The sequence below is a fragment of the Terrapene carolina genome, unplaced genomic scaffold (assembly GCF_002925995.2).
Source record: "Terrapene carolina triunguis isolate 2854851 unplaced genomic scaffold, T_m_triunguis-2.0 Scaffold746, whole genome shotgun sequence".
In the NCBI taxonomy this organism is placed as follows: Eukaryota; Metazoa; Chordata; order Testudines; family Emydidae; genus Terrapene; species Terrapene triunguis.
Window position 1 is genome coordinate 2,438,060 of NW_020665097.1, and position 7,109 is coordinate 2,445,168.

A 7,109-nucleotide genomic window follows, 5' to 3' on the forward strand; every position below is an offset into this window, starting at 1 on the left:
CAGTCCCCTGCCCTGGGGTCGGATCAGAGCCGGCGCCCCCTAGAGAGCAAAGGCCCCGTGTTCCATTCCCTGCCCCCCTGAGCCAGCCAGTCCTCTGCCCTGGGGTCGGATCAGAGCCGGCGCCCCCTAGAGAGGAAAGGCCTCCTGTCCCATTCCCTGCCCCCCAGAGCAGCCCTGGGGGCAGATTGAAGCCAGCCCCCGCCCCCACCCCCGCAGAGGAGGAAGTTTCCGTTCAAAGTGTAGGTAAAAAACAAAGTCATTTGTATTTAGTCGTAGCCAGAGCTCTCGGCATTGCACCATGACCGGTGCCGCTCACACTGCCCCCTGGATCTCGGTGGAGCTGTGTGCTGCTTCCCCGAGCTCTTCAATGGACCAAGCAGACATTGGAGGGCTCTGAGCTAGGAGGGCACCAGTCCACTGCTAACAGGATCAAGAGGGCAGCGTGGTCTAGTGGCGAGAGCACTGCACTGAGACGCAGAAGAGCTGGGCTCTATTTCTGGCTCTTCTGGGTGAGCTGGAAGGAGTTGCTTCCCTGCTCTGTGCCTCAGTTTCCCCACCGGTATACGGGCGGGGGAGGGGGGGTTAGGACGCTGACCAGGGATTATCGTCACAGGGTGGAGGCATCAGAGAGCAAGGAGCAGATGGAGTGTGGTCGAGGTGCAGTGGGGCCTGGGAGGGGGCAGGGGATAGGGGAGCAGGCCCATCAATCATGACAGAAACAATCCTAGTTTACAGAGCACAGAGGGTTTGCCTCAGTGGGGTAGGCGCTTTCAAAGGCGATGAGAAAGGGAGCCTGGATCCCCAGCGCGTCTGGGAGTGAGAGACAGGGGGGAGCTTTGGGACAGGGACTTAGGGGTGTGATGGGTCTATGCCTAGGAACTGTGCTGAGTAGCATGTTAAAAATACATCTTTATAGACAGCTGAATGGGGGCGGGGTGGGTGAGGATAGATAGATAGGCAGTGGGGGTGTACGGAGAGAGAGAGAGGTGTATAATCCACGGTGCCCCCACATCTTGACTATTCCCTGCAGTTCCGGTCGCCCCATCGCAAAAAAAGATATATTAGGACTGGAAAAAGTACAGAGAAAGGCAACAAAATTGATCAGGGGGATGGAACAGCTTCCGTACGAGAAGAAAGTAAAAGCATTGGGAGCGTTCAGCTTACAAAAGAGACGACTACGGGGGCACGTGATAGAGGGCTGTAAAATCATGGCTGGTGTGGAGACAGTGACTCGGGAAGTGTTATTGACCCCTTCACCTAGCACAAAAGCCAGGGCTCACCCGATGAAATGAACAGGCAGCAGGTTTAAAACAACCTTAAGTACTTCTGCAAGCACCGCACGGTCAGTCTGTGGAACATGCTGCTGCGGCTGTTGGGAAGGCCAAATCGGTTGGAGGTGTCCCTGGAGGATAGGTCCATCAATGGCTATTAGCCAAGCTAGTCAGGGACGCAGCCCCGTGCTCTGGGTGTCTCTAAAGTAAGCTTTTGATGGCCAGAAGTTGGGACTGGATGACAGGGATGAGTCACTTGATAATTGCCCTGTTCTGTTAGTTCCCTTTGAAGCATCTGGAACCAGCCTCTCTCAGAAGACAGGACACTGGGCTAGCTGGACCATTGGGCTGACCCAGCATGGTTGTTCTTATGGGATAGATAGATAGATAGATAGATAGATAGATAGATGGGTGTATGGGGATAGATAGATAGATAGATAGATGATGGGTGTATGGGGATAGATAGATAGATTAGATCTGATCATCTGCTCAGACCTCCTGCGTGACCCAGACCAGGGAATACACCCATTTAGATCTAGGGTGATGAGTGGGCTGATATTGACAAGAGAGGATTGGTGTCAGCTTGAAGCTAAGCAGCAGAAGATCAGCAGTTGAGGGTGGGGGCGGATGTCTACGGGCCACCTGGGCCTCTTAGTTCAGCTGAGATCCCAGAATCCTGGTTCCTTTGACTGATCGATCAATCTGTCTATTCCCATACACCTCCTCTATCTATCTACCTGTCTATCCCCATATACCCACTCTATCCAACTGCCTAACCCCATACACATCTATCTATCTATCTATCCCCATACACAACCATCCATCTGTCCATCCCTATCTATTTCCTACTGTCCTTTCTGTTCCTGGGGTGCTCAGAGTTTTGCATTTGGTTTTTTTATTTAATTCTTATAATTTTGGGTTGTTGCAACATTTCTTATTATTTTATTATTTGCATTGGGCGGAGGGGGGGGGGGGTTCTTGATGTTTCTCTTTCCAAGGGCGTCGCTGCTGGAGCAAAAAAACCATTGAATCCTAAAAACAAATCAAACCTGATTTATAAAATCCTCCAACAAAAATCCAACACACGTTTTTCTCTCTCTCTTTGCCTAAAACAAGCAACAATTTTAACAATTAAAAAGGGCGGGGGTGGGCTCTGAAAAAATGGGGGTCGGAAGGGTGGGGCGGAAAAAGTTGCGATAAAGCAAAGGTTTCTTTGGGGCGGGGGGGAAAAGCAATTTAATCTCTTCTCTCTTTTTTTTTCTTCTTTCCTTGCACTTTTTTTTTTTCAATCTATTTTTTTTCTTCTTTCTTCCGATGCTTAAAGTAGAAGTGGAACAAAAAGGTAAACAGAACATTACCACTGACCCCCTAAACCTAACACCTTGTTATATTCTCTGTGGCCATATTAAATGTGAATTCCGTCTCCTCTGATCCTACCCCGATCCCTCTTTTCCTAACTTACCTTTTTCCTCCCAGAACCTTCCCTCTCCCCATCCCCCCCCCCCCAATTTTCTCTCTCTGGTCTTGTTAATTCCAATTGGCCTCCCTAGCTAAAATACAGGCCCCTTTCGCCACCTGCCCGATGCAAAATACAAGCCACCAGCTCCAATCTGGAAAGGATTTTTGTAACCAAACTGGAATCCAAAGTCTGATCCATGATTCCTTGGCTCGTCTGCTCGTGGGGGGCTGGGGGGGGGCAACCATTAATGTCTGCTCGACTTTTTACCTCCTTCAGGGGAACTAGTCATGGGGGCTTCCTCTCCGTCTTTTTTTAATCATTCAACTGAGTTTCTCTGCTCCTCTATTCATGTTTCCATGGCAACCAGTCGGGTATCTACCTCAGTCACCGGCTTTCTCTTTCTCCTCTTGATTTCGGTTCTGTCTCTTTTTTATGATTATTATTTCCTAATTCCTTCTTTCCCCCCTCCCTTAACACGGAATTTTAAAAAACGTGGTTCATATGAGCGGGGAGGGAGCTGACAGGTCGGATGGGCTTACTGATTGATTTAAAAAAAAAATTCCGTCAATTTGATTTCAATCGGCAAATTCGCTTTTTGACTCCCTCTCCTTCGTGGCCAGGCGTTTGGCCAAGGGAGGGGTGCATATCCATGGATTTGGGTGCTTACATTGGTTCAGCATGGGCATGCAGCTATCCCTGTTTGGGACAGCGCATGACCCTGTGCGTGAATCCCCATGAAGTCAACGGGACTTTCACTCCCACTGAAATTTATTTCTTTAATAGTAGTAGTATTTATTATTACTGATCATTAGTACACAAGGAGACTTCAGACATTAGAACAGAAGCACATGCTTAAAGTTAAGCACCTGCTTTACCATGGTGCCGATTCAGAATTCTTTCCCACACCCCAAGCAGGAGCTCCTAAACCTCTTGGGTTCTTTTAGTAAAAGCCCGGTTTAAAGTGCCCACTTTCATTTTCTTTGACTTTGTCTCATTCCTCCCGGCTTGTCCTCTCTGTTAACCCCTGGAAGGCTCTGCTAACGAGACGACGCACAACTAAAAAAACCAACCCCGATTTGTTTATATATATATTTATGTCTACACACACACACATATATATATATATAGACCAGCTTTTTAACACTAGCAATAGTAATTTGTTGGGTATGTTTGTTTGGTTTTTGTTTGTTTTTACTAACCACTTTAATATGGAATTTTATGTTATTTCTTTTTATTCTTTTTTTGTTCCTTTATTTCTTTTCTTCCGATAAATCCAGGGTTTGGGATTCTTATTTTTTTCCTGCCTGTTAAAAGAAATTAAATTAAGCAAAAGCTGCACTCATGGTCTTTAACTCGATCTGTTATTGCCAGAAGGGGCGGGGATGCAATTGATTTTATATATATATATATATATATATATATTTTAATTTGACCATCTTGGACCTTTGTGGAGGTTTCTAGTTTAACGTAAGTACCAGGAACGGCAGGGAGAAAACGAGATTTTTCTAACGAGCATTGGGGCTGTCAGAGGCAGCAGTAGGAAGCCAGTAAATTAACAAATTGATAATTGCTCAAGAGACAACAGCAAAAAAAAAAAAAGCCAGGCTTGATTCTTTCCAATCCATGTTTTTCTCTCTTTCTCTCGGCTTATGTTGTATTTCCAAATGCACTGGGGTGGGGAGGGCGGGGGCAGATCTATATTTATTTTTGCTGGGGGGCTAAACATGCTTTTTTCCCACAGGTCCAGCAAGGATCCCATGGTTCTGGGGCGTTAAAAACCTTCCTGATGTGGCTTTTTTTGTTTGTTTTAAGTTGATTGCTTCCTTGTCCATTTCGGCCCTGGCTGCCTCAGACCGTGGACAGCCCACTCCCATCCCCTGTGCGCCCAGGAGGGATAGAAACCAGCTAACCCCCCCTCACCCCATCTTTAACAATGTGTTTCTCCTCGTCCTCCTCCCGCCAGGAGCCCTCCATCCATCCCACCTCACCACCCCCAGCCTGGGCCATGGGGCCAGCCCGGCTGAACCTGTGAGTCTCAGAGAGGAGTTCGTGATCAGCCAGAGCGGGACAGGAACGGGGTCAGATCACACAGCTGGGGCTAGAGCCCCCATCCTTGAGTAGCAGCATGGCCCAACCCCCCCCCCCCCCCCAGCACCCGCGCTAAAGAGCAACTCTGCTGGTTTGCACTAGCTGTCGATCCTTTATCCGTCTGTAGTCTGTGCCACAAGAGGGCAACGCACGCAACCGCACACACGTACTCAGCCGTGCATGCGCAGCACACAGGAGACCCTGCACACATATGTAAACATGCATGAACGTGGGAACACACACGCACACGCCAACAGGTGAACACAGATGCGCCCACCCCCTTTCATGGCCATGCACACACATAGGAACACGCATGCAAACATGCCCGCATACATGGGAGCACATATATGTACCCATGCGCACACACTCTCTGATTGCATCACCCAGTGCAGCTCTCCCTCGACTCTCAGAGCATTGGCCTGGATTTACCCCTAGCTCCGGATCTGGGTTTACCCCAGGCCCGGGGAAGCTGGGCAGCAAAGATGGGCCGAGGGTGGCACCAGGTGGTTGAGACGGGAGTGGGCGTGGGACAAATTTCAGAGCAGGTGCAAACACGTCGGAACTGCCCCCCTACCCCTGGTTCAGAGGACCCAGCGCTGGCTGGCTGCCGTCAGGAACTGAGGACAACCCCAGCACTGGCCTCGGGGCAGGTAGGGGATGGCAAAGGCAGGAACATCTCCCCTCTTCCCCCAGGCCTGCATCCCTGTCTCTCTGCTGCCCCCGGCTGGCAGGAACTGGGCAGTGCACTAGGCAGGTTGGATGGAGCCCCTTTGGGGCAGCGCAGGGGGCAGGCGGGGCTGAGATCAGGGAAAGGCCTAGGGCTGCCAAGGGCATGAGGAGGAGCCCAGAGGGTCCCCGCAGCTGGAGCTCACAGGTTCAGGCGGAAAGGTCCCACGTCCCGCTCTAGCTCGTCCTACCAGGCTCCGCCCCCCGGCTCGATAACGACCTTCTGTGCTGGCAGAGGAACCCCGGCTCGGATCCCGGCTGGAGACCCGCGTGTGCGTGTGTGTGTGTGTGTGTGTGTGTAACACAGATCGGGGTCAATGGACGGTGTGTCCATGCTAATGCAGGAGGGATGTGCGTATGTGTGTGTGGGGGGGGGGGTGCTGGGAGAGACACCCCCAGCATGGGGCCTGGACCTGCCTCCCCCCGGCTGTAATGATTCCATGCAGGGGGGGAGGGGCCTTGAGCAGGTTAGCTCAGACCTCAGCCCCATGTTCTGCGCTTTGGGGGGCGTGGGGAGCTGGATCGGGGTCGTCCCACTGAGTCGTCTGGAGCAGATGGATTCTCATCTCCCCAGCTTTCCCCCATCCTCCAGTTAAATGGGAGTTTGTAGCTGAGCACAGAGAAGGGTCAGTGGTGACTTGCTCATAACACATGGGGAGAAGGGTGCCAGGGTGGAAACGTGGCCCAGTGGTTAGAGGCTCAAGATCTGGGGTCAGCTCCCGCCAGACTCCCTGTGTGACGGGGCAAATCCCTCAGGCTCTCTGCTTTGTGTTGTGATAGCACCCAGGTGCCCCAATCACAGCCCAGGGCCCCATTGTGCCAGGCGCTGTACAAACCCACAATAGAAACTAAGAAATAGCAGCACTTGCCTCTCACAAGTGTAGTGTGAGGATCGATCTATTAATGATTGTGCAGTGCTCAGATACTATGTGAATGGGGCCATAGAGTGTAGGTAGAGGGGTGATGTGTGTGGGGATGGATGGAGCGAGCAGGGGAATGAGGATGGCTGGATAGAGAGGTGAGGTGTATCGGGATAGGTTTACATAGAGGGGAGTGTACAGGGATAGGGATAGATGGGAAGTCTGGGGATGGATGAATAGGTGTAGGGATAGGTGGGGGGTGTATAGGGATGGATGAATAAAGGCATGTGTAGAGGGGTATATGCGGGGAATATGGGCATGGCTGGATAGAGGGACATATACAGCGATAGGTAGGGGCTGTCTGTGGATGGATGAATAGAAGGGTGTGTACAGGGATAGCTATGGGGTGTATGGGGATAGGTGGTTAGAAAGGTGTGTACAGGGTAGGTAGGGGGTGTATAAGGATAGGTGGTTAGAGGGGCGTGTACAGGGGTAGGTAGGGATGGTTGGTTAGAGGGGCATGTACAGGGGTAGGTAGGGATAGTTGGTTAGAGGGGCATGTACAGGGGTAGGTAGGGATGGTTGGTTAGAGGGGTAGGTAGAGAGGCAGGGAGATGGGGATAAAGGGGCATGTACAGGGGTAGGTAGGGATGGTTGGTTAGAGGGGTAGGTACAGAGGCAGGGAGATGGGGATAAAGGGGCGTG

The 7,109-nt window shown here is 51.1% G+C and overlaps 1 protein-coding gene across 2 annotated transcripts in view; it reads left to right on the forward strand.

The window, feature by feature from the left end:
- Positions 1-7,109, forward strand: part of ADGRL1 (adhesion G protein-coupled receptor L1) — a 36,808-nt gene that overhangs the window by 7,597 nt on the left and 22,102 nt on the right. The window contains exon 2 of one of the 2 annotated variants that reach the window (XM_029913610.1): positions 2,599-2,613. The exons of the other annotated variant lie outside the window; for it this stretch is intronic. The gene's annotated coding sequence lies outside the window, so the exon portion shown is untranslated. The remainder of the gene's footprint in view (positions 1-2,598; positions 2,614-7,109) is intronic. 2 annotated transcript variants of the gene reach the window in all.